Source organism: Mobula hypostoma, chromosome 1 (assembly GCF_963921235.1).
Source record: "Mobula hypostoma chromosome 1, sMobHyp1.1, whole genome shotgun sequence".
NCBI lineage: Eukaryota > Metazoa > Chordata > Chondrichthyes > Myliobatiformes > Myliobatidae > Mobula > Mobula hypostoma.
In genome coordinates this window covers 132901256-132929212 of record NC_086097.1, presented here as the reverse complement: position 1 = coordinate 132929212, position 27957 = coordinate 132901256, and the positions used below count along the sequence as shown (strand labels likewise).

Sequence of the window (27957 nt, the reverse complement as noted above, 5' to 3'; positions counted from 1 at the left end):
ATTGCGAGAAGGGGATAGCATTTTTGCAAGAGATAGGGTGGGAAGAGCAATAGTCCAGGTAGCTGTGAGAGTCCGTAGGCTTATAGTAGACATCAGTAGATAAGCTGTCTCCAGAGATAGAGACAGAAAGATCAAGAAAGGGGAGGGAGGTGTCGGAAATGGACCAGGTAAATTTGGGGGGCAGGGTGAAAGTTGGAGGCAAATTTAATGAAGTCAACGAGCTCAGCATGCGTGCAGGAAGCAGTGCCAATGTAGTCATCGATGTAGCGAAGGAAAAGTGGGGGACAGATACCAGTATAGGCTTGGAACACGGATTGTTCCACAAAGCCAACAAAAAGGCAGGCATAGCTGGGACCCATACTGGTGCCCATGGCTACACCTTTAGTTTGGAGGAAGTGGGAGGAGCCAAAGGAGAAATTATTAAGGGTAAGGACTGATTCTGCTAGATGGATGAGAGTGGTGGTAGGGGAGAACTGGTTAGGTCTGGAATCCAAAAAGAAGCAGAGAGCTTTGAGACCTTCCTGAAGTTGAATAGGTTAGGGCTTCATTCACTGGAATGCAGGAGAATAAGAGTAGAGGAATACAAAATTATGAGGTATGTGGATAGGGTAAATGCCTACAGACTCTCTCCCTTCAGGTGGGGTAAGACTAGAACTAGAAATCATAAAACTTAGAATGAAAGGGGAAATACTTAATGGAAGTCTAGGGAGGAACTACTTCACTCAGAGGGTGTTGTAAGTGTGGAATGGTCTTGCAGTGTAAGTAATAGATGTGGGTTCAATTGCAATATTTATGGTAATTTTGTATAGGTACATGGGTGAGAAAGGTATGAGTGCTATGATCTATGTGCGGGTAGATGGGACTAAGCAGGAAACCAGGCTGGCATGGGCCATTTAGGCCAAAGAGCTTGTTTCTGTGCTGTAGTTCTCTGTGACTCCTTGACACTATCATAAAAGGACAACCAAATGATATTATGGGGATCAACTTTACAGAGTTATAAATATTCACTGAGTCAAATGAACAAGTCCTCACTGCTGAGGATGAGTTTTTTTTTGTGAGGTGGGATACAGTCATGCACAGTACTCCACTCATTTTGCATTAGGAGGTGCATCAGAGCAGATGTTTCAATAGACATCATAATGGGGTTAGAAGCAGTCCATTATCCTATCTGCTCTCCCAAACCCCCGCAGATTGGCTCCTCGGCCACTATTTAATAAGAAATTCTCACAAGACATATTACACCTCATCTACAGATCAGGATATCTCCTCTGACAGAGCAATTTAGTTATAAAGAGAAACTGGAGAGGCTGGGTCTGTTCTCCCTAAAATAGGTGTTGATCAGGGGGTATGTGATTGAGGGTACGTAAGGGGCATATATAGGGTGGACTGTTGGAAACTTTTCTCCGTATTAGAGGTAGGTAAGAATTAAGGGCATATATTTAGGGTAAGGGGTGACAGATTTAGAGTGGATTCTTCACGCAGAGAGTGGTGAACTCTTGAAAAGCACTGTCTAAGAAAGTGGTGGAAGCAGGGTCACTGACAGCATTTAAGAAGTGACTGACGAGCGCTTGAATCAGCCAGGCATGATGGAAGGCTATGGTCCAATTACTGGAAGATGGGTGCCCACTGATTGGCATGGACACACTGTAGCAGCTAAGTGGCCTGTTTTCATGCTGTATAACCCTGTGACTGTGATTATTGCAAACAAAGGTTTCTGCCAGCTGTCCTGTATATTGACACTATTGTGAACTTTGTCCCACCATGCTTGGGTAGCCTTCACATACTGTAGATACTTGTCGATCTTCCTACAACCCACAATCAGAGCCCACGGGTTGCAGAGCTTAAGACTGCATTCCTTCCCCATAACCCTGTAGAATCTCTTCAATGCCATTTCACCCAGCTCTGTCAGCAGTGTTTGCTAATAAGGCAAAGTATGAGATCACCTCCCACTTACTGCAGAAACAAAACTTTGAATTATAATCAGCAACTCAACAATCTGAAGCTACCTCGGGTAGAGCTGACAAAACACACAAAAAAACAATAATGTGCTCTTTCAGCCTTTGATGCTTTGCAATAAATTGATTTGAACACACCACTGTAATAAATGTAATGGATGTATTATATGAGATATAACAATGCAGAAAATAGTTTCACAGAGCTGTTCCTTATTGCATGCAGCTCCTTTCCCTCTGCCATCAGATTTCTGAATGCTACCTCACTCTTCTTCTCTCTTTTTGCACTGCTAATTTATTCTCATATTCTGTATTTCTTATTGTCACTTATGGTAATTTATTTTCATGTGTGCACTGATCAATATTGCTGCTACAAAACAACAAATTTCACAACATGCTTCAGAGAGAATAAACCTGATTCTGATTTTGTTTCTGAGAATGAATGAAGTATTAGGTTGCCTTTAATCCACTAGATCAAACAGGTTATAACTATTGGGAAAGGCAGAATGTGCTAGGAGATACAGCAGACTGCGGGTGCTGGAATCTGGAGCAATAAACTTAACTGCTGCTGGAATTTGGCAGGTTGAGCAGCATCTGTTGGGGGGCAAAGGAACTGTAGGTTTTCAGGGTCAAAACCACTCATCAGGACTTTGGGCTTGGATTTCCACATCTCACTGCGCTTAGCTGAACAGACGTGACTCCGGAGCACTGCACTTTTGAGAGGTGAAATTTTAAATCTGGCTTTCCCACTGCCCATGTCCCAGGTCCCTTCACACTATTTCAAAGAAGAAAATGTTAACTATCTGTTTACAACAGGAATTCTGCAGATGCTGGAAATTCAAGCAACACACATCAAAGTTGCTGCTGAACGCAGCAGGCCAGGCAGCATCTCTAGGAAGCGGTGCAGTCGACGTTTCAGGCCGAGACCCTTCGTCAGGACTAACTGAAGGAAGAGTGAGTAAGAGATTTGAAAGTGGGAGGGGGAGGGGGAGATCCGAAATGATGGGAGAAGACAGGAGGGGGAGGGATGGAGCCAAGAGCTGGACAGATGATAGGCAAAAGGGATACGAGAGGATCATGGGACAGGAGGTCCGGGAAGAAAGACAAGCGGGGGTGGGACCCAGAGGATGGGAAAGGGGTATATTCAGAGGGACAAAGGAGAGTGAGAGAAAGAATGTGTGTATAAAAATAAGTAACAGATGGGGTACGAGGGGGAGGTGGGGCATTAGCGGAAGTTAGAGAAGTCGATGTTCATGCCATCAGGTTGGAGGCTACCCAGACGGAATATAAGGCGTTGTCCCTCCAACCTGAGTGTGCCTTCATCTTTACAGTAGAGGAGGCCGTGGATAGACATGTCAGAATGGGAATGGGATGTGGAATTAAAATGTGTGGCCACTGGGAGATCCTGCTTTCTCTGGCGGACAGAGCGTAGGTGTTCAGCAAAGCGGTCTCCCAGTCTGCGTCGGGTCTCACCAATATATAAAAGGCCACATCGGGAGCACCGGATGCAGTATATCACCCCAGCCGACTCACAGGTGAAGAGTTGCCTCACCTGGAAGGACTGTTTGGGGCCCTGAATGGTGGTAAGGGAGGAAGTGTAAGGGCATGTGTAGCACTTGTTCCGCTTACACGGGTAAGTGCCAGAAGGGAGATCAGTGGGGAGGGATGGGGGGGACGAATGGACAAGGGAGTTGAGTAGGGAGCGATCCCTGTGGAATGCAGGGGGGGGGGAAGGGAAAGATGTGCTTAGTGGTGGGATCCCGTTGGAGGTGGCGGAAGTTACGGAGAATAATATGTTGGACCTGGAGGCTGGTGGGGTGGTAGGTGAGGACCAGGGGAACCCTATTCCTGGTGGGGTGGCGGGAGGATGGAGTAAGAGCAGATGTACATGAAATGCGGGAGATGCGTTTAAGAGCAGAGTTGATAGTGGAGGAAGGGAAGCCCCTTTCTTTAAAAAAGGAAGACATCTTCCTCGTCCTAGAATGAAAAGCCTCATCCTGAGAGCAGATGCGGCGGAGACAGAGGAATTGCGAGAAGGGGATGGCGTTTTTGCAAGAGACAGGGTGAGAAGAGGAATAGTCCAGATAGCTGTGAGAGTCAGTAGGCTTATAGTAGACATCAGTGGATAAGCTGTCTCCAGAGACAGAGACAGAAAGGTCTAGAAAGGGGAGGGAGGTGTCGGAAATGGACCAGGTAAACTTGAGGGCAGGGTGAAAGTTGGAGGCAAAGTTATAAAGTCAACGAGCTCTGCATGCCTGCAGGAAGCAGCGCCAATGCAGTCGTCGATGTAGCGAAGGAAAAGTGGGGGACAGATACCAGAATAGGCACGGAACATAGATTGTTTCACAAAGCCAACAAAAAAGCAGGCATAACTAGGACCCATACGGGTGCCCATAGCTACACCTTTAGTTTGGAGGAAGTGGGAGGAGCCAAAGGAGAAATTATTAAGAGTAAGGACTAATTCCGCTAGACAGAGCAGAGTGGTGGTAGAGGGGAACTGATTAGGTCTGGAATCCAAAAAGAAGCGTAGAGTTTTGAGACCTTCCTGATGGGGGATGGAAGTATATAGGGACTGGACATCCATGGTGAAAATAAAGCGGTGGGGGCCAAAGAACTTAAAATCATCGAAAAGTTTAAGAGTGTGAGAAGTGCCACGAACATAGGTCGGAAAGGATTGAACAAGGGGTGATAAAACCGTGTCGAGGTATGCAGAAATGAGTTCGGTGGGGCAGGAGCAAGCTGAGACAATAGGTCGGCCAGGACAGGCAGGTTTGTGGATCTTGGGTAGGAGGTAGAAACAGGAAGTGCGAGGTGTGGGAACTATTAGGTTGGTAGCAATGGATGGGAGATCCCCTGAGCGGATAAAGTCAGTGATGGTGTGGGAGACAATGGCCTGGTGCTCCTTAGTGGGGTCACGATCGAGGGGTAAATAAGAGGAGGTATCCGCAAGTTGTCGCTGTGCCTCGGCAAGGTAGCGGTCAGTACGCCAGACTACAACAGCACCCCCCTTATTGGCGGGTTTAATAATGTTAGGATTAGTGCAGAGGGAGTGGAGAGCAGAGCGTTCCGAAGGAGTGAGGTTGGAATGGGGACAAGGTGCGGTGAAGTCGAGACGGTTGATGCCCCGTTGGCAGTTAGCGATAAAGAGATCCAGAGCAGGCAGAAGACCAGAGCGGGGTGTCCATGAAGAAGAGGAGGGTTGGAGATGGGAGAAGGGGTCATCGGTGGGGGTGGAAGAGTCCTTGCTGAAGAAGTAGGCTTGGAGACGGAGACGGCGGAAGAAAAGTTCCGCATCATGGCGAACACAGAACTCGCTGAGGTGTGGGCGAAGGGAGACAAAGGTGAGGCCCTTACTGAGGACAGAGCGCTCTGCCTCCGACAGTTGAAGGTCGGAGGGGATGGTAAAGACCCAGCACGGATGAGAGCTGGGATCAGAGCGGGGAGGGGGGAGGCTGGTGGTGTCAATGGAGAGGGGAGGGTTGGGGTGAGAGGAAGATGGAGCCTCTGAGGACCCAGGAGCTGACGATGGGATCTGAAGGAGATGAAGAAGTAAACTATCTGTTTAGTTTGTTTTGGCCAATATTAGCCAATATTCATTCATTCAACATTATTAAAACTGCTCACTTGGGTATTGATACATTGCTACTTATGGGAGCTTCCTGTGAAGAAATGAAGACCATAAGATATAGCAGCAGAATTAGGCTCTTTGGCCAATTATAAAAAATGAACTGTTATAATAATATTATGTTTCTGTGTGTATATATATAGTTATATTTAAAACTAATGAGTAGTTTTAACTATGTTTGGAGTATCCTCGGCATAAAGCAGTCCCTTCAGCCTGTCATCAATTACCATTCTACACTAATCCTATCTTATACTCCCGACATTCCCTACATGCCTGGAACAGGCTGCAGAGTAGTAGTGAAAGCAGGTAAAACAGGTATTTGAGAGACTGTTAGACATGTGAGTATACAAGGGATGGAAGCATAAGGATCATGTGCACGCAGAAGAGATTTCGTTTAATTTAGTTTAATTTTAGTGCAGACATTGTGGATCAAAGGTCCTGTTACTGTGCTGTGTTGTTCTATGTTCTTGTACCATTTTCTATGTTCTATTCCCATCATCTCTCCCCAGATTCTCAACAACTCAGCTACGCAGCAAGGGCAATTTACAGTGACTAATAAATGTGCCAGCCAACATGACCTTGAGATGACTTTGACACAGACCTAGGGAGAAGGTATAAACTCCACAAGACGGCACCAAAGATTAGGTTTGAACCTAGGTCAATAGAACTGTGTACCAATGTTCGTGACCTGAATGAACTATTGGAAGGACAGAAAAAGTAGATCCCATAGAGTTTTCAAAGAAGAATCAGGTAAATGCATGAACAGAGATCATTTACAAGGTTTTGAGGGTATGGGACTATATAAAGAGATCTTTCTAAGGTCCATTTGTAATATCATAGGATGAACTGGCTCATTCTGTGATGAGGATTTCAGTGCTCACCAATGGCATTCAACATTGATTTTTCCTTTGACTGTCTCTCTCTCAATGGCATTCCAGACTCTATATTGAGACTACAGAAGATGCCAAATGTCACAACATTATCACTTCAGTTGTTTTTACACCATTCATTACACCATTGGGTAAGTATGGGCCTATTTTAATCCAAGAAAAATGACACTTAATGCAAGGATGTAATTTACATTCATTCTCAACTGAATTTCAAATAATATTGCTCTTCCTTCTATTTAGCTAATCTGTTTTCATTTTCAGACCTATGCACTCTGCCACTAATTGATCATGCTCTAGATCTGCACTTTGTGTGAATGTGAGGACTCTGCACTGAGGGTGTGAAATTGAAAATATAGAGACCATCATATCCGTCAATGCTGCACATTATCCTACAACATGAATGTGGTGACTCAATTTGTTTTCTTCTGTGCTTTTGCTTTCTATAACCCCACCCAATTGTAACTTAGTTGTGTGGAAGTTATAAGCACAGAAATCTGGACCAATAATCAAATGGCACAGTGGCACAGCTGGTAGAACGCTACTTCAGCTACTTAGAATTGATTCTGATCTCTGGTGCTATCTGTGTGGAGTCTACATATTCTTCTTGTGAATTTGTGGGCTTCTTCCACATTCTCTGGTCTCCTCCCACTTCTCAAAGATATGTGGGGTTGGTGGATTAATTGACCACTGCAAATTGTCTTGATGTAGGTTTTTGGTTAATGGTGGTGGGACCTGGAGAGAGATACATCAATGGGAATGTGTGGTTAAAGGGGAAAAAGACAATGGGGAAGTGGTATTGCTTTATGAGCTGGCATAGGAACTTGATGGGGCTGAAATAATGTCTATCTATGTTGCAAGCAAGTTTGTAAATATGAAATGATTTTAAACTTCCCTAAATTTGTGTGTGTGTTTATTGGGGGGGGGGGGGGTTAAGTTCACTTAAATAATTAAAGGAATACAAAACTAATCTAAATGTTAATGGAATCTCTAGACTAACGAAAAAGCCTTTCAGTTCATTAATGTCCCTTACGGAAGAAACCCCTCTTGCTGATCTGACAACATGTGAATCCCCTCCACCAGTTGTCACTACACATATTGCACATTTGTAATTGCCTTTGAATTAAGGAGGGAATTGAAAGTCAAGCACACTGCAGGATCTGGGATCACATATAAGTCAGTTCATGGAAGAGTAGTAGGCTTTCTCCTCCGAAGAGCATTAATGAAATCAGCTTTTAAAACATACCATTAGTTACTGAGCCTAGTGCTTTATTACTCATATAATGACATGGATTTAAATTTCTCAGTTGCATTGGTGGGAATTGTACTCATAAAACTGGGCATCAATTAATAACTTAACTACCATGCTCCTGTATTTTCTCATTTCCCTCTGCAATAGCCTAGCAAGCCACTTAGTTGAAGAGGAAGCAGAAATGGGCGATAAAGTCAGTCATGAACAAAAATGGCCCCCTCCCATAAATGAATAAAAATTACCAACAAATATACCAGTTACAAACATCTTTCTCTCCTACTGAAAACAATCTAATAGATGGGAGGATTGGTTCTAAATCAGACTGTGAAGCAGTGCACCCAAATTTTCAGGCACAGCAAATGTCTACTAGCGAAGACAAAGCTCTTCAAAGAAGTCTGTCTTCTCACAAATGGTATTTACTATTCCTAGAGTAGCTACAAGCAACATGATATTCTGATCTTTGGTCTGAAGGGAACATGTTGACAGGGTTCACTGCCTGGTGGACCACAATCTTCTAGTCAAGTCTTACAATTACACTGCCAGAGTTAAAACTCACTCTGTGTGTGCATCTACCAGATTTAAGTAATGAAAAACAAATTAATGGATACGTGTATTTTTCTCTCCCACCAGTTAGTTTCCCTCGGCATTACTGGCCACTCCCAGTATTGTCTCAGAGTATTTCATCAGAAAATTAAAATGGCAGGGGAATAGGGTTGAGGAAGATGAGGAGAATTTATTTGTTGCAGCTGGAGTACATGATGATAGTCTACAAAAGCCTGAAAGCACATGTTACCAGGCTCAAAAACAGCTTCTATCCTGCTGTTATATGACTATTGAATGGACCTCTTGTATGATAAGATGGATTGTTGACCTGCCAGACTACTTTGTCATGCCGTTGCACATTGTCTGCTGCACTGTACTTCCTCTGTAATTATAACACTGCATTCTGCATTTTGTTATTGCTTTTACTTTGTGCTACCACAACGCACCGATGTGCTGAAATGATCTGTTTGAATGGCATGCAAAATAAAGCTTTTCATTGTAGCTTGAGACAGCTGGCAATAAGAAACCAATTACCTTCAATAAGCATCGGATATTTATTTGAAAGGGTAGGGATATTGAGAAGGAGGAGGAGAGTGGGTGTAATTAAATTCCAAAAGTTGACACAGGCTCCTTGTACCCTATTGCAACTCGACAATTTATTTTTCCTGAGTTTTATTTTATAACCTTCTTTTTATTTTCTAATTTCTAAGCATCTTAAGCATGATCCTCAGTTGTTTCAATCCAGTCTCATTTGGTTAGAAATTCATTAGTGAATACATGTGTGATAAATTCTTGGACGTAGTTGCTGTTTGGGCTGTGGTCGTGTCGTGGTTAAGCAACTGAATTTATCGCCAGCGTTTGGAAATAATCAGTTTGAATCTCACTGTGACAGCTGGGGAATTTAATGTCAAGAAATTAAATAAACCTAGAATTTAAACAAAACGCTTGTGTCAATAATGGTAACTATCAAGGTATCAGTAATGCCATAAGAACCCATCTGGCTCACTACTGTCCTTACCTGACTGATTAATAAGTGAAAATTAAAAAAAGAGACATTTGTGAATGCTAGAAGTCTGAAATAAAAGCGAAAAGTGCTGGAGACACTCAACTGATCTGACAGGATCTGTTGAAAGAGAAACAAGAATTAATGCTTCAGATTGAAGACCTTCATCAGAGCTGCTTGCTTTTATTTCCAATAAAGGGGCATGGACTGGAATATTAACATGATTGAGTTTTAATTGTTTCTCCTATCTTTAACATTCGGGAATGGACAGTAAATGATAGCATTGCCGATGACAGCCACATCCTGTAACAGGTAGAGGATAAACAAACAGTAGGTAACATTATGGCCTCCATCTCAAAGATTTGCAAGGTACATTTAATGTCAGAAAAATGTACACAGTATAACCATATAACTTAACAATTACAGCACGGAAACATGCCGTCACGTCCCTTCTAGTCCATGCCAAACTCTTACTCTCACCTAGTCCCACCGACCTGCACTCAGCCCATAACCCTCCATTCCTTTCCTGTCCATATAGCTGTCCAATTTAACTTTAAACAAAAACATCGAACCTGCCTCAACCACTTCTGCTGGAAGCTCATTCCACACAGCTACTACTCTCTGAGTAAAGAAGTTCCCCCTCATGTTACCCCTAAACTTTTGCCCTTTAAATCTCAACATGTGTCCTCTTGTTTAAATCTCCCCCACTCTCAATGGAAAAAGCTTATCCACGTCAACTCTATCTATCCCCCTCATAATTTTAAATACCTCTATCAAGTCCCTCCTCAACCTTCTACGTTCCAAAGAATAAAGACCCAACTTGTTCAACCTTTCTCTGTAACTTAGGTGATGAAACCCAGATAACATTCTAGTAAATCTTCTCTGTACTCTCTCTATTTTCTTGACATCTTTCCAAAACTGTAGACAATACTCCAAATTTGGCCTCACCAATGCCTTGTACAATTTCAACATTACATCCCAACTCAATGCTCTGATTTATAAAGGCCAGCATACCAAAAGCTTTCCTCACCACCCTATCTACATGAGATTCCACCTTCAGGGAACTATGCACCATTATTCCTAGATCCCTCTGTTCTATTGCATACTTCAATGCCCTACCATTTACCATGTATGTTCTATTTTGATTAGTCCAACCAAAATGTAGCACCTCACATTTATCAGCATTAAACTCCATCTGCTATCTTTCAGCCCACTCTTCTAATTGGCCTACATCTCTCTGCAAGCTTTGAAAACCTACTTCATTATCTACAACTCCACCTATCATCTGCATATTTACTCATCCAATTTACCACCCCATCATCCAGATCATTAATGTATATGCAAACAACATTGGACCCAGTACAGATCCCTGAGGCACACCACTAGTCACCAGCCTCCAATCTGACAAACAGTTACCCACCACTACTCTCTGGTGTCTCCCATCTAGCCACTGCTGAATCCATTATACTACTTCAATATTAATATAACCTGACGATTGAACCTTCCTAACTAACCTTCCGTGTCGAACCTTGTCAAAGGCCTTACTGAAGTCCATATAGACAACATCCACAGCTTTACCCTCGTCAACTTTCCCAGTAACCTCTTCAAAAAATTCAATAAGATTTGTCAAATGTGACCTTCAACGCACAAATCCATGTTGACTGTTCCTAATCAGACCCTGTCTATCTATATTATATACCATCTCTAAGAATACTTTCCATCAATTTACCCACCACTGACGCCAAACTCACAGGCCGATAATTGCTAGGTTTACTCTTAGAACCCTTTTTAAACAATGGAACAACATGAGCAATACGCCAATCCTCCGGCACCATCCCAGCTTCTAATGACATTTGAAATATTTCTGTCAGAGCCCCTGCTATTTCTACACTAACTTCCCTCAAGGTCCTATGGGGTATCCTGTCAGGACCCGGAGACTTATCCACATTTATATTCCTTAAAAGCTCCCGTACTTCTTCCTCTTTAATCATCATAGTTTCCATAACTTACCTACCTGTTTCCCTTATCTTACACAATTCAATATCCTTCTCCTTAGTGAATACTGAAGAAAAGAAATTGTTCAGAATCTCCCCCATCTCTTTTGCCTCCACACATAGCTGTCCACTCTGATTCCCTAAGGGACCAATTTTATCCCTCACTATCCTTTTGCTATTAATATAACTGTAGAAACCCTTGGGATTTATTTTCACCTTACTTGCCAAAGCAACCTTACATCTTCTTTAAGCTTTTCTAATTTCTTTCTTAAGATTCTTTTTACATCGTGAAATTCTTTTTCTTCACAATCATCCACATAAACAGAGGAGTACTCCAAAGAGTGAATGACAGTTAAATGTTAGAACCCCAAAGACCCCCCATCTCCCCCCTCCCACGCATAAGCAGCAGCAAAGCAATGATCTCCCCCGTCCCCCACCAGCAAAAAAGTCATCGGCGCCCCCCCCTCCACCAAGAACTTAAGGACACAGCAAAGCATCAATAAAGACACAGACTTGCAGTACCCAAAAGACTACTCATTCACCCAGTAATTCAACGTACCACAAATTGCACTGACCTCGCATCTGCTCGCCTCCAGAGCCATGAGATCCTGGAACCCTGAAGGCCCGCTTACTAGAGTCTAAATTCAAAATTTTCTTTTCCTTCAATATTGAGTTCTGGGTTCTGACTTTCGAATTGGTTTATTCTTGTCACATGTATTGGGTAAAGTACAGTGAAAAACTCATTTAACATATTATCCACACAGATAATTTCAATGCAAGTTTGAGCAACGGTGGCTTTTTCTTTTTCTTCTCCTGCAACAACTTCTGCTTGTCATCAACTTCCCACCAATTCTCTTCCCACTCACTGACATGAGGAATAAGTTACCATGGACACTCAACCTACCAGCACATCACTTGGGTGTGGAAAGCAAATGGAGTACACAGGGAAACCCTGGTAGTCATTTATACACATACGTCAAACTGCACAAGGTTCGGATTGATCTCAGGTCAATAAATTTAGTTAATCAACTTCAGTTTGTTACAAAAAATAAAAGCTAATCTTGGTTTTTCTTTTCTTCAAATACAATGAATTATGACAGGCATTCTTCTAGATTTGACAGCTTAATTTACCTGAAAAGAGTTTTAAAGTTGTTTTCAGTACCATACATTTAATTTTGATCTAACTTGCATTTTGTCAATCACTCACCATTTTGCAAATTATGCACTCTCACAGCAAATTTTTCTTGCTAAACTGACATTGTTTGCTTTCAGTTTTTAAGACTTCTACTAATTGTCCCTCTTTGCCTCTTTTGTAAATAAGATTTAACCACTTACAGTTATGTTTACTCATTACCATTAATCATTCTCCTACATAGTGCCATTAGTTGAGAGATGACTCCTTTCAACCAAGGATATTTTGTTCGTTTCTCTACCTTTGTTAAGCAGAGAAGGCTTGTATTCTCTTAGCACTGCGATGAAGGTCCTCCAACTTTGGCGGTGTGCGGAGCTTCCTTAATCATGTCAGTCGCTTTCCCTTATGTTTCACTGATGTCAGTCATGCAAGTCCTGGGTGGAGACACAGTAATGCAGTTGTACTCAGATGTAGCAGATAGAGAAGGATTCTTCATTGTATTTCTGTAACAATTTTGTTTTACTAGTCAGGATTGTTAGCCCTGAGCAGAACCCCCAGAACTGGGGGAACTGGTGGACCACTTTTAGTCTGACTTCTAACCTTTGATCTGTTTCGCATGGGTGACCCTACTGTAACCCTCTCTCTGGGGCTTATATATAGACCTGGCTCATTGGCTAACTCTGCTAACAGTCACGAGTCTTAGTGGTGAGAAGGGCACCTTTCATAAACAATATACATCTAGGGTCGGTATGATTTGGGGTTCAACCAAACAGCAAAGTTGTGGTGTTCTGATGAAAGAAACCTTGATTTGAGTGAATGCTGTGTAAATACTGTCCATACCCAAATATTGGTCGGCAAGAAATAACAGATTGTACACCGCATAAAGTTATAAAGAAGGCATATTTACTAATCTCAACTTTATCAAATAGTTACTAAGAGAAAGGAAAGAAAACAAAGATAAAGAAATAAAAGGACCCATTACAATTAAATGAGTCTAAATGTGCACATGACCATTGGAGCTCGTCTCTTCCAAAAGCTGGGTATAACCGTTACTCATGGCACTGAATTCTCATTGGTACAGCTTCCCATCTTGGGCTCTTTCATCTTGTGAAGCATTCCCTGCAGTTACGCCTTCCCATCAAATTGGAATCCTACGGGTGCCTTTCCCGATCTTTTCTTTGCTGCATCTCCAACCAAAATACCACGAATCAGACTACTCTCCTTTAGCAAACTCTTCTCCGCAGCTCTCTAGAACCTTCTCTCATAACCCACAATCCTGATTGGGTGACTCACATAACTAAGTTGGACAACATGGGTCTTTAGCTCATTAGCTATGTTTAAAAGGAAGTTAGATATGGCCCTTGTGGCTACAGGGGTCAGGGGGTATGGAGGGAAGGCTGGGTTCTGAGTTGGATGATCAGCCATGATCATACTGAGTAGCGGTGCAGGCTCGAAGGGCCGAATGGCCTACTCCTGCACCTATTTTCTATGTTTCTATGTTTCTATGTTTATCTCAGCCGAAGCCAAAACACACTTTCCAGCATGGCACACAGCTTTACCAGAAAACTGCTAATTTAAACTACCTCACAGCACAGCAGTAGAAATCGTAACCAGTGCATTACACTACCAAGAGCAAAAGTGTAAAGTCTTGACCCCAGCCAACATAGCTCTCCAGATCATTGAGGCATGCAAACCTCCAAACCGAACAGCATGGTTGTGGTCTTCTTGGAGGTTAACAAAATAAGTAGAGGTCTTATTGAAACTTGTAAAACTCTTAAATTAGATAGATATGGATTTCATGTTTGCTTAGGTTGGTGAATCTAGAACTCAGGGCCCCAGCACCAGTCTAAGGGATTGTCTGTTCTGCACTGAAAAGAGAAGACTTTCCTTCACTCAAAAGGAGCTGAATCTTTGGAATTTATTTAAGACAGAAAAAAAAGGGATTTTGGATATAACAGAAATTGGGGAATATGTGGTCAGCTCATGAATGGCACTGATGTGGCAGAGTGGCCATGATTTCATTAAATGGGAGAGCAGGCATGAGTGGTCAAATGGCTTACTCCTGCTTCTATATCTTATTTTTCTTTGTAAGTATCAAGACTAAAGGTATTACAGACTCCTAATCTCCTCATCACTCGAATTTGACTGTAATGTTTTTTCATCTGGCTAATTGACTTGAATGAATGACGAAATTGACTTTATTACTTAGATCCTTCATATACATGAAGAGTAAAAATCTTCATGTTTTGTCTCTGTCTAAATGTGCAATGTGCAATTATAGTAATTTTTAATACTATGTACAACAGGATAGTCAATATAACATAGAAGTACAGGAACTATCATTGCTTTTAGAATTTCCAATTCAAGCAACTGAAAGCAGCAGAATTTCCATTTGTTCTCATGGGTCCTATCATAATTTCTTGATCATCCTTGCTGGAATAGAATTTGCATGGTAGTACACAAGATCAAGCTACTGCAGACACAGAAGCGGATAATGCTGGAGCAACACACACAAAATACTGGAGGAACTGAACAAGTCAAACACCATCTTTGGAGGGGACACCTCTATCAAGTCTCCCCTCAACCTTCTACGCTCCAGAGAATAAAGACCTAACTTGTTCAACCTTTCTCTGTAACTTAGGAGATGAAACCCAGGTAACATTCTAGTAAATCTTCTCTGTATTCTCTCTATTTTGTTGACATCTTTCCTATAATTGGAAATGAAATGGCGGAAGAACTGAATAAGTATTTTGCATCAGTCTTCACTGTGGAAGACACTAACAGTATGATGTGGTGTCAAGGGGTATGAAATGCCTGAAGTTGCCATAAGTAGAGAGAAGGTTCTTGGGAATCTGAAAGGTCTGAAGGTAGATAAGTCACCTGGACCGGATGGTGTATACCCCAGGATTCTGAAAGAGGTGCGTGAAGGCACTAGTAATGAACTTGCAAGAATCACTAGATTTTAGAATGGTTCTGGAAGAATAGAAAATTGCAAATGTCCTTCTACTCTTCAAGAAGGGAGACAGGCAGAAGGAAGGAAACTGTAGGCTTCTTAGTCTGACCTCAATGGTTGGGGAGATGTTGGAGTTATTTATTAAACATGAGGTTCCAGAGTACTTGGAAGCACATGATGAAATAGGCCATAGTCAATGTGGTTTCCTCAAGGGAAAATCTTGCCTGACAAATCTGTTGGAATTATTTGAAGAAATAACAAGCAGGATAGACAAAAGTGAATTGGTTAATGTTGAATTGGTTGGATTTTCAGTAGGCCTTTGATAAGGTGTCACACATGAGGCTGCTTAACAAGCTACGAGCTCATGGTATTACAGGAAAGATTCCAGCATGGATAAAGCAGTAGCTGAATAGCAAGAAGCAAAGTGCAGGAATAAAGGAAGCCTTTTCTGGCTGCCAGTGACTAGTGATGTTCCACAGGGCTCTGCGTTTTTTTTACATAGACCAGTGGACACAGCCTCAGAATAAAGAGGCGTCCTTTTAAGATGGAGTTGACAAGGAATTTCTTTCGTCAGAGTGTGGTGAATCTGTGGATTTCTTTGCCACAGGCAATTGTGGAGGCCAAGTCCATGTATACTTAAAGCAGAGGTTGATAGATTCTTCAAAGTTGCTGGTGAACGCAGCAGGCCAGGCAGCATCTCTAGGAAGACGTACAGTTGACATTTTGGGCCGAGACCCTTCGTCAGTCCTGAAGAAGGGTCTCGGCCCGAAGCGTTGACTGTACCTCTTCCTAGAGATGCTGCCTGGCCTGCTGCGTTCACCAGCAACTTTGATGTGTGTTGCTTGAATTTCCAGCATCTGCAGAATTCCTCGTGTTTGCGTTGATAGATTCTTGATTGGTCACAGCATGAAGGGATACAGGAAGAAGACAAGAGACTGGGACTGAGTGGAAAATTGGACCAGTCATGATGAAATTGAAGAGTGAACTCAATGGGCCAAATGGCCTAATTCTGCTCCTATATCTTATGGACTTATGGACATTTCAGGTCGAGACCCTAAACGTCAACTCTTTATTCCTCTCCATTGATGCTGCCTGATCTGCTGAGTTCCTCAGGCATTTTGTATGTATGGCCCATTGATCAGATTCCTTATTTAATTAGATATTTTCTGCTCTGTTTCCTGACTCCATTTGCTTGGCAGTTCTCTCCATCCCCATGATTAACAAGCCTGTCAAATACAGTTTTGAACCTTCTGATTTATTCTTAGTCTTTATAGCTGACAATTCCTTATTTTGAGTGTTCACTGTTTCATAATTTGCAAGATTTACTCTGCTGCTTCAAATAAATATCTAATAACTTAACTGTCAGCTTCAATCCACAACCTAGTCTTCAAATTGGCAAGTTTCAGGATGGCATGCACAAATAGTGTTTTAAATTTGTATTATGGAGAGAATTTGACATCTTGTACAATAAGGAGATTATTTGCTTAAATGTTGTTGATATCACAATGTCTTTGATGAACAGAAATGTAGTTTGGATGATAATTTGGTACACACGTGACACAGCCTTCCTCAAAGGCTTTAATACAGTCACAGATGATCTGAAATCACAGTGATAGAGACCACGATTCGTAGTTCTCAAGCTCTCATTATTTAGAAACAAGCAGGTGGAAACTATTGGTACACTAGCTGTCTGAGGGAAGACTTTGATGCAGGCTAACATGTCCAAATGTTGTTGCTAAATACGCACATTCAATTTTATTGTCATATGCACACATACCCAGGTTATAAATGACATTAAAATTAACTTTTGTGGCAGCAACAGAGAACGTTACAGAGATAGCAAACACAAATTACAGAAACAAATTAATGTAGATTATACATAACCTGAAATGCAAAATGTGCCAGAATAAAGATAACGGCATGGGAAATGTGGTCTGACGTAGAATGAGGGCTCTTCAGGTTGGTTGAAGAACCTGACTGCAGTGCGGAAGAAGCTGCTGTTGAACCTTGAGACTCCGCTATCTCCTGCCTGATGGCAGCATTAAGTTGAGCTAGCAAGAGACGTCAACACCATTCAAAGCAGAGCAGTTTATTCAGGGCAGTGCACACTGCACTTGAAACGTGCAATTGTGATCTCGGGGACTAAGCAAACCTAGTGTGTTCAGGAGATGAATTTAGCATGGATTACCGACAACAAACTCTTCATTTACCACACCCTATATAAATATGGCAAACAATATTACTGGGTGGCTGATAGGCACTCAATGTTATGTTATGGGATTCAGAGTGGTAAAAGTAATGTCAGGGATAACAGAATGTCTTTGGTAAAGGTTCCAGTGCTCTACAAATTGCTCAAATAACTTATCTCCCTAGGATGATCTCTGGACTGGAGACATAAGAGACTGCAGATGCAGGAGTCTGGAATAATACACAAGACACAGGAGGAACTCAAAGCATCAGGAGGCAACCATGGAGGGAAATGGACAGTCGATATTTTAGGTTGAGACCCTTTAGCTGGAAGTTCATGAATCTCAACAAAAACATCGAATGTCCATTTATTTTCATTGATGCAGCCTGACCTGCTGTGTTTCTCTTGCACTTTGATTAATAATCAGTAGCTTCCCTGGTTTAGGTCAGGGTTGAAACAACACGAGTCTCGTTATCATCATTATCAATGGTTTATCTGTCTAATGGACTTTACCTACAAACTCCATCCCTAGCAGAAACAAGCTGCTAGAGGAAATCAGTAGGTCAGGTAACATCTGGATGAATGGGCTCACCGTGAAACATTGACTGTGGATTTCTCTCCACAGATGCTGCCTGGCCTGCTGAGATCGACCAGTGTTTTGTTTTTTGCTCTGCAATCTCTTGTACCTCCATCCTCAGGTCACTTAGGGCATAATGGTTAAGTGACTGGACTATTACTGGAAGCTTAGATAATTGCTCTGGTAGATTACTGGTTGGAAATTCAGAGGCACAGTCTAAAAATTACAGACAGAATTGAAGTCAGGAAACACTTCTGCAGACAGAGGGTAGGGTACATTTTAATTATCTTACACACAAACAATTGATGCTGGGTCAAATGTTAATTTTAAATCTGCATTGCATCAATCAAATCTTGTTAAGCTGAAATGTTTGGATTGTGAAAGATTTGGCAAGTTACAGAATTTAGAATTTAGTATCTGCCCCCACCCCACCCCATACAGTACCAGCAAACTTCCCCACTAGGATATTCATCCCTCTCAAGTTCAGATGCAAACCATCCCTTCTGGACAGGTTCCACCTTCCCTGGAAGAGAGCCCCCGATCCAAAAATCTGAAGCATTTCCTCTTGCACTATCTCCTTAGCCATGTATTAGGCTGTAGGATCTTCCTTTTCTGGCCTCACTAGCACATGGCATGAGTAGCAATCATGAGATCACACCCTGGAGATCCTGCCCTTTAACTTCAAACCTAACTCTCAGAATTCACTTTGCAGGACCTCATCACCTCTCCTACCCATGCCATTGGCACTGACATGCACTACAATATCTTAACCCTCCCACTTAAGGATGCTGTGGACTTGATCTGAGATCTCCCTGAACCAGGATGCCAACATACCATCTCGGAATCTTGTTCTCATCCACAGAACCTCCTTCTTGTTCCCCTAACCAATGAATTCCCTATCACTACAGCTTGCCTCTTCCCCCCCCCCCCCACTTCCCTTCTGAACCACAGAGCCAGACGCAGTGCCAGAGACCTGACTGCTGTGGCTTTCCTCTGCTAGGTCATCTCTTCCAACGGTATCCAAAACAGTGTACCTGTTCTTAAAAGGCACAGCCACAGGGGTGCTCTGCAATGACTGCCTAATCCCTTTCCCCTCCTGGCAGTCACCCAGCTACATTTGTCCTGCACCTTGAGTGTAACTACCTCCCTGAATGTCCTATCAATCAAATCTTTAGCGTCCCAGATGATCCGGAGTTCAACCAGTTCCAGTCCAACTGCACAGCATGGTCTGTTTAAAAGCTGCAGCTGGATGCACTTTCTCTGGTGTAGTCATCAGAGGCACTGGAGATCTCCCTGCCTTCCCATATTCCACAAGAGTAGCATTCGACTATCCTCTCTGGCATCTCCACTGCTCTAAATGTGCAATAAGAAGGAAAGAAAGAATAAATAATGAAAAAAAATCTGTCTACGATCTATGCCTCTCCTTGCCAAAACCTTGAGAGACAATGCCTCAACTCTCCACTCTAACACTTGCCCACTCACACAATGGCTGCTCTGATTAAACCTAACTTCTTTTTAATTGGATCTTGCCATCTTTCTAATTCTGTGTAATCCAATGTCTCCTCAGGAAAAGTGGTGCGCAAAATTTGTCATAGGTCAGCTGTGAACTCATTGAATGAGTCTATATAGGGTAACATGCAACAGCCAGGGATAAATATTATGTGGAGATTTGTGACAAATATGATTATATGATATATATGTACAGTATCTGAAATACATCTTATGGAAATGTTTCTTTGATGATGAAATTCAATAAAAAATAAATTACAAAAAAAAAGATGGCACCAGTGAACAATGTGACCAAAGGCGACATCCTTCAGAAACCTCACAAGACAACTTCTTTCACTTCATGCACTTCTTCTTCTTTCAAATATGATTCTGCTACTATTGGAGCAGGTGATTTACATTTTGCTGGTATGTTTTCAGGCTGGTTGAGTGATCTGGTGCTCTGCTGTCTCTGAGGGAGCTCGCTGAGATTTTGAGCGAAGTGCGTGGCCTGAGTCTCCAGGAAGCCTGGAGTTGGGGCACGAGTCCACTTCTTGCTGATCTCACTAATTAAGCAATGAGGAAGATTGAATCCAATGAGGACAAGGGCAGAAGATGTGCGGGTGTTCAGCGACAACTGTCTGTATTTGACCGGTCTCTCTCTCTCTTTTGCACACTGCTGCAGGAGGAAGGTGCCAGCGTTCGATCGGTCTCTCTTTTCCTCTTGTTCTATGCTGCCAGAGGATGGTGCCGAGTCTCAGATCTTGGGTGAGATTTAATCAACGCAGTTTGTGGATGGATCTCTGTTGTTCATGTTATGATGTGTTTCTGCTTTCTGCTTGCTTCTTTGTTTATTGTTATTTTATGCAATTTTGACTGGATCAAACTGGCTCTGAAGCCTGCGGTCAATGAACGACACAATGCTAAGTTAAACTGAAAATGTTCAAAGGTTCATTTTATTATCAAAGTATGTATGCAGAATACAACTCTGAGAATTTCTTCTCCAGATAGCCATAAAATACAGAAAACCATAGAAGTAGTTGAAAGGAAGACACCAATCCCCCCCTCACACTTTAGTTGTAATCACTCCCAGGGCATGAAAAGAAATGTGACAAAAAACTCCAAAACCCCAAACCCTTTCCTCACACAAAAACTAACAGATCACCTACATGGAGAAAAAACAGCTAGACCATCAAACGCCAAACCTCCAGCCCACCAATCAGCAAAAAGAAAGAATGAATGAGCACATGAGAAAAGAAATAGAACTGAAAGAGGACAATATGAACTACAGTCCAATCCATAAATCACAAAAGTTTGATAACATCATTGGGACCCAGCAACACAAGGGCAGCAGCATGAGCCAGTAGCCTCTCCGAGGGAAGTGACATGAACCACTGGCCTCTCTGACGCAGTGACTCGAACCCAGTGTCCGGTCTGAGCAAAGTGGCATGAACCAGCAGCCTCGCCGAGGGTAGTGACACAACTGAACTGCACTAAACTGAACATTCCTAGACTGTTTTGATAACCTTGTGGTTTGATGTTTTATATTCTGTGTTTTCGCTTGTTTTTTGCCGTTTGGGCAGTTTGTTCTTTTTTTTGTGCGTTGGGGGTTTCATGATTTTCTTTGAATGAGTTTCATAGCTTTTCTTTGTTTCGTGGCTGTTTTTGGGAAGATGAATTTCAGGGTGGCGTACTGCATACATACTTTGAATCTTGAATCTTGAATGTGCTGTTAGTGATAATAGTCATGAAATTCCAGATCCTGATTCACAAACTCAGTTGAAGCAGGCAATACACCACTATCTGGCCTAGGTGTGATCCAGCAGCATGGCTCTTAACTAATCATATAAATAACCTGGCAAAACATTTATTTCCATGAGTAATTGGGGATGGATAATAAATGCTGAGTGCTGAGCCCTCATCCTGTAAGTAAATAGTTAATGAAGGATTGTGTACATATAGGAATTCATCCAAGGGTTGCATTAACAGCTTTATTTCTCTTTTAACCCTTTTTTAAACATTGCAAAACACGTATCTCTTTCAATAAGGACAGCACCATTCCCTCCACATCACACATTCTCCTGATTTGCTTCTATGCCACCATTGATTTATTGCTGCTTAGGTCTAATCCCTGGAGCTACCCAACTAAGCACACTGTAGAAGTGTCTTTACCATATGGAGCAGAGTGGTTTTAGGCAGATCACCATAACCCTCCAAAGGGACCTTAGGAGTTCAGCAGTAACTGGTAGTAACAACAGAGGTTATAAGAATAGTTTTCAAAAGATATGTCTCACCCTGAAGGCTAAGAGTAGTAATGTTTTGGGAATACTATCATCACCCACTTCCTCTTCAAACCACATGGCATTTTGATGTGGATAAATGCTGTGGAGCCCTTAATGGAATTGCATCCATATCCTGGAATACGTCCGAACTGGGGAATGCCAACATCATAAAGATTAGAGTGATTCAAAGACAAGGTCACCACTGAGCTCTTAGGATGAGGAATTAACTTTGTTCACATCTTACAAATAAACATTTTTTCAAAATAACCCATATACAACAAAAAAGCAGTATAGACTGGAAATAATGTAGGTCTGGCAGCATTTATAACAAGGACAGGCAGATTATCACTTCAGTTATGATCCCTTACCAGAATAGAGTTATTGAAGAAATCCTCAGTATAATAATTCATACATTTGGTTACGGAGCAAGACAATCATCCACTGTAGATTGTTTAGTCACTCAGTGAGATCACAGCTGACTTATGACCTAATTCTGTACATTGCCAAAACTTTCTCAATCCAAACACATCTGGATAACACAATCTGACTGATACAATGCAGATTTAAAATGAACATTGGACCCAGCATCATTTTTTTTTATATAGGATAGTTGAAAATGTTCCTTCCCTTTTGTCTGTAGAAGAGTTTTCCACTTCACTTCTGTTTGTAATGTTTAGACTGTACCTCTGAATTTGCCAAACAGTGAAAATAAAATAGAAATCACAACATAAGTAGAAAAATACAGCACAGGAACAAGCCCTACAGCCCACTTTGCTGAAGGAAACGCAACCTAACCGGCTAAATCTCTTCTGTCTGTACATGATCCATATCCATTCTTTGCCTGCATATTTGTGTGTATATCTAAAAGCCTCTTAAATGGCACTATCATATCTACTTCCATCACCACCCTTCACAGACTGTTTAAGACTGTTTAAAAATCATGGTACGTGCATCTTGCTTCAACTTTGCAATCTCATCCACTGAGGCATATCTTCAAGTAATTGACATTTCTACCCTGGGGGAAGTTCTGGCTGTCTACCCTATCCACACCAATCATTGTTTTATAAATTTCTATCACTCTTGAGGACAACGTCACTGAATTGGTTCCAGTGATTTGTGAGGGGATGTCACTGAGGTTGCTCAGCTTTTAAGACATTATGTTTTCATCCAAGAGATGTATTCTTACCCCTTCTCCTTTAGAGATGTGTTTAGTTTCTGTAAGTAATGTCTATCGCCAGAATCAGGTTTAATATCACTGGCATATATTGAAAAATTTGTTGTTATGTGGCAGTAGCACATTGCAACACTCAATAATAAAAGCTATAAATTGCAATAAGAAATATATACAGGTAGATTAGATTAGATTATGAGGACACTCAGTCCTCGTTTATTGTCATTTAGAAATGCATGTATTAAAAAATGATACAATATTCCTCCAGAATGATATCACAAGAAAACACAGGACAAACCAAGACTAAAACTGACAAAAACCACATAATTATAACATATAGTTACAACAGCGCAAAGCAATACCATAATTTGATAAAGAGCAGACCATGGGCACGGTTAAAAAAAAGTCTCAAAGTCCTGATAGACTCATCATCTCATGCAGACGGTAGAAGAGAGGAACTCTCCCTGCCATGAACCTCCAAGCGCTGCCAACTTGCTGATGCAGCACCATCAGAAGCACCTGACCGCAGCTGACTCTGAGTTCGTCCGAGAACTTCAAACCTCTGACCAGCCCCTCCGACACAGCATCTCCAAGCACTATCTTCTGCCAAGCGCTTTGACTCCGCCCCGGCCGCTGAGCAACAAACAAAGCTAAGGACTCGGGGCCTTCTCCTCTGGAGATTCTGGGCCACACAGTAGCAGCAGCAGCGAAGCAGGCATTTCAGAAGTTTCACCAGATGTTCCTCCATGCTCTCATGTCCGTCTCCATCAAATCAGAATTGTGCACGGCACCCTACTTGACAAATAACAGACATCACCACTGGAGTGGCTGCTGCGAGCTGCCTCTCCATATCCGTTCTATCTAGGTCTTTCAATATTCGATAGTATTCAATAAGATTCCCCTTCATTCTTCTAAATTCCATTGAGTACAGGCCCAGAGTGATTAAATGCTCCTCATATGTTAACTCTTTCATTCTTGGAATAATTCTTGAGAACCTGCTCTGGACTATCTCCAATGCTAGCACATCTTTTCTTAGATAAAGGGCTCAAAAGTGCTCACAATACACCAAGTGCAGTCTAACCATTGCCTTATAATGTCTCAGACTTACATTCTTGATTTTGTATTCTAATCCTCTCAAAATAAATGCTAACATTGTATTTGCCTTCCTTACCACTGACTTAACCTGAAAGCTAACCCATAGGGAATTCCCAAGTCCCTTTTCACCTCTGAATTTTGAACTTTCTCCCATTTTGAAAATAGTCCATACCCTTATTCTTTCTACAAGGCGCATGACCACGCACTTCCAAGCACAATATTTCATCTGCCACTTTTTTGCCCATTATCCCAATCTGTCCTTCTGCAGGCATTCTGCTTCTTCAATACTACCTGCCCCTCCACCTATCTTCATATCACCTGCAAACTTGGCCACAAAGCCATCAAATCCTTCTTTCAAATCATTGATATATAGTATGGCAAGAAGCTGTCTCAACACCGACTACTGTGGCACACAACTAGTCACCAGCAGCCAACTAGGAAAGGTTCTCTTTATTCCTATAATTTGCCTTCCGTCAGTCATTCAATGTTCTATCCATGCTGGTATCTTTTCTGTAATACCACGTGCCCTGATCTTGTTAAGTAGCCTCATGTGTGGCACCTTGTCAGAGACCATTTGAAAATTGAAATAAACAACATCTACTGATTCTCCTTTGTCTATCCTGCCTGTTATTTCCTCAAAGAATTCCAATAAATTTGTCAGGCAAGATTTCTCCTTCAGGAAACCATGATGACTATGTACAAACAAAAGAAAATCTGCAGATTCTGGAAATCGAACCAACACACACAAAATTATGACTATGGCCTATTTTATCATGTACCTCCAAGTATCCTGAAACCTCATCCTTAATAATAGACTCCAACATCTTTCCAACCACTGATGTCAGGATAAGTAGCTTATAATTTTCTTTCTTTTGCCTTCCTCCCTTCATAAAGAGTGGAATAACATTTGCAATTTTCCAGTCCTCCAAAGTCATTTCAGGATCTAAAGTTTCTTGAAAGGTCATTACTAATGCCTCCACAATTTCTTCAGCTGCCTCTTTCAGAACCCTGGAATTTAGTCCATCTGGTCTAGGTGACTTATCTACCTCAGACTTTTCAGCTTCTCCTTAGTAATAGCTACAGCAATCAGTTCTGCCCCCGGCACTCTTGCATTTCTGGCATTTCACAGTGAAGACTGATGAAAAATTTCATCTGCCATATCTTTGCCTCCATTACTGGAACTCCAGCGTAATTTTCCAGTGGTCCGATATCCACTCTCATCCGTCTTTTACTCTTTATATACTGTATCTGAAAAAAAAACTCTTTGCATCCTCTTTCATATTATTGGCTAGTTTATCTTCGAATATCATCTTTCCTCTCTTTCTGCTTTTTTTAGTTGCCTTATGTTGGTTTTTAAAAGTCTCTGAATCCTCTGCCTTTCCACTCATTTTTGCTATATAATATGCCCCCACTTTTGTTTTTATTCTGTCTTTGATTTTCCTTGGCAGCCTCATCCACCTTTTAGAATACTTCTTCCTCTTTGGGAAGAATCTTTCCTGCACCTTCCAAATTGCAGCAGTAACTCCAGCAATTGCTGTCCTGCCATCATCCCTGCTAGTGACCCCTTCCAATAAACTTTGTCCAGCTCCTCTCTTATGACCCTATAATTCCCTTAACTACACTGCAATATTGATACATCCGATTTTTACTTCTCCTTTTCAAACTGCAGGGTAAATTCTTTTATATTATGATCATAGACTCCTAAGGATTCCTGTACCTTAAGCTGCCAAATCAAACCTGTGTCATTACGTATCATCCAATCCAGAATTGCCATTCCCCTTGCTCTCAACTGGAAGTTGCTCTAAAAAGCCAAATCACACTCATTCCACAATTTCCCTCTCTTGGTATCCAGCACCAACCGGATTTGCCCAATCTACTTGCATATTGAATCCCCTATGACTATCACAACATTGCCCTTTTTATATGCCTTTCCTGTCTCCCATTTTAAATTATAACCTACTTCCTGGCTACTGTTCGGAGGCCTGTATATAACTCACAGCAAAGTCTTTTTACTCTTGCAGTTTCTTAACTCTACCCACAAGCATTCGACATCTTCCAATCCTATGTCACCTCTTTTTAAGGATTTGATTTTACTTTTTCCCAGCAGAGCGACCCCTTACCTTTCGATGCAATGTGTATCCTTGTATGTTAAACTCCCAACTATGATCTTCTTTTAGCCATGACTCAGTGATGCACATAGCATTATACTTGCTAATCTCTAACTGTGCTACAAGATCATCTACCTCATTCTGTATATTGTGTGCATTCAAATGTAACACCTTTGGACTTGTATTCATTACCTATTTTGTATTTTGGCCCCCTGTCACTCTTTAACTCATCCCACTGCCTGCAATTTTGCCCAATCATCTGTCTGTCCTTTTTCATAGTCTCACTATACACTGCATCAAGTTTATACAAACTGCTCCATCATTAGCCTTATCACTCTGCTTCTCATCCCCTAACAAATTGGGTTAAAACCTCCGCAACAGCTCTATCAGAATTGAGGGCCTCGGTCAGTCAGAGTTTACCATGGATTTTGCATCCTACCTGTCTAGATATGCAAGCCTATGCACTACGCTATGGAGTGTAAGCTGTTGCCCATGTAGCGAGCACCCTGTCTCCATACATCTGATGAACCCAAAGGAACGGCAGAGACTGATACAGTACAGTATGAGAAGCATTACAGGAGTTGTAGGTCAGTGTTGAACTCGATGTAGGAAGGCTTTAGGGACTCCAGCTCCAGAATTTTCCCTCTGGCTTTACACCTGAAGACTTTACCATGAGTGGGTATAGCTGAAGGCACAGGAGGTTTGACATCAGAGATTTCCTTCTCCTAAGTGAGCTGCCAACCATGGCCGATGAGCCCCATCTGCCCGAATTGACTGGATTTAAGGCTCCTGTCAGTAGAAACGGTTCCGCTGGGCTTAGTAGCCAAGCCACACATGAAGACCAGGAGCTCGACTTGGTTGTCAAAGGCTGTTTGAGGCGCACACCTTTGGGGCATTTAATAGGTAGTGGGAGTTTGTCCCCATTACCACTCATGGCTATAACAACCTTAAGGAGCCTATCAAAGCTACTTGCAATAATATTGGTCCCTCTCGGGTTCAGGTGTAATCTGTCCTTTTTGTACAGGTCATACCTTCTCCAGGGGAGACCCCAGTTATCTAGAAATCTGAAACCCTGTCCCCTGCATCAGTTCTTCAGCTACATGTTCATCTGCTAAATCATCCTATTCAAACCTTCACTGGTGTGTGGCACAGCCAACAATCTAGAGGTTACTATTCTGGAGGCCCTGCTTTTCAAATTTCTAACTCCCTATGTTCTCCCTTCAGGACCTCCTCCATTTTCCTACCTACGTCATTGGCAGCAAGATATACCACAATTTCTGGCTGTTCATGTTCCCCATTTAGAAGGCTGTGAACCAAATCTGAAACCTCCCTGATCTTGGCACCTGGGAGGCAACATACCATCCAGGTCTCTTTTTCATGTACACAGAACCTGCTGTCTGCTGCTCTAATTATGGAATCCCTATCACCATCTTCTCTCCCTTCCTCTCTGAGCCATATAGACAAACTCAGAGCCAGAGATGAGATCACTGTGGCTTCCCCTGGTAGATTGCCCTACCCAACAGTATCCAAAATGGTGTACTTATTGTTCAGGGTAATAGCCACAGGGATACTCTGCACTGGCTGCCTATTCCCTTTCCGTCTCCTGTCAGTTACCTAGGTACCTACCTACTGCAGCTTAGTGGCGACTACCTCCCTGTAGCTTATATCTATCTCCTCCACATTTTCCCAAATGAGATGAAGGCCAACTTG

The 27957-nt window shown here is 42.0% G+C and overlaps 1 long non-coding RNA gene across 3 annotated transcripts; it reads left to right on the top strand.

The window, feature by feature from the left end:
• Window positions 1-2626: 2626 nt before the first annotated feature.
• Window positions 2627-27957, top strand: LOC134350520 (uncharacterized). 3 transcript variants are annotated; one of them, XR_010018923.1, is made up of 5 exons: window positions 2627-2675; window positions 2769-2906; window positions 6087-6327; window positions 20277-20359; window positions 23486-27957. It is a non-coding gene; the product is annotated as an uncharacterized LOC134350520 (long non-coding RNA). The 3 variants fall into 3 exon arrangements; XR_010018918.1 differs by having other exon boundaries at window positions 20277-27957; XR_010018930.1 differs by lacking the exon at window positions 6087-6327 and having other exon boundaries at window positions 20277-27957.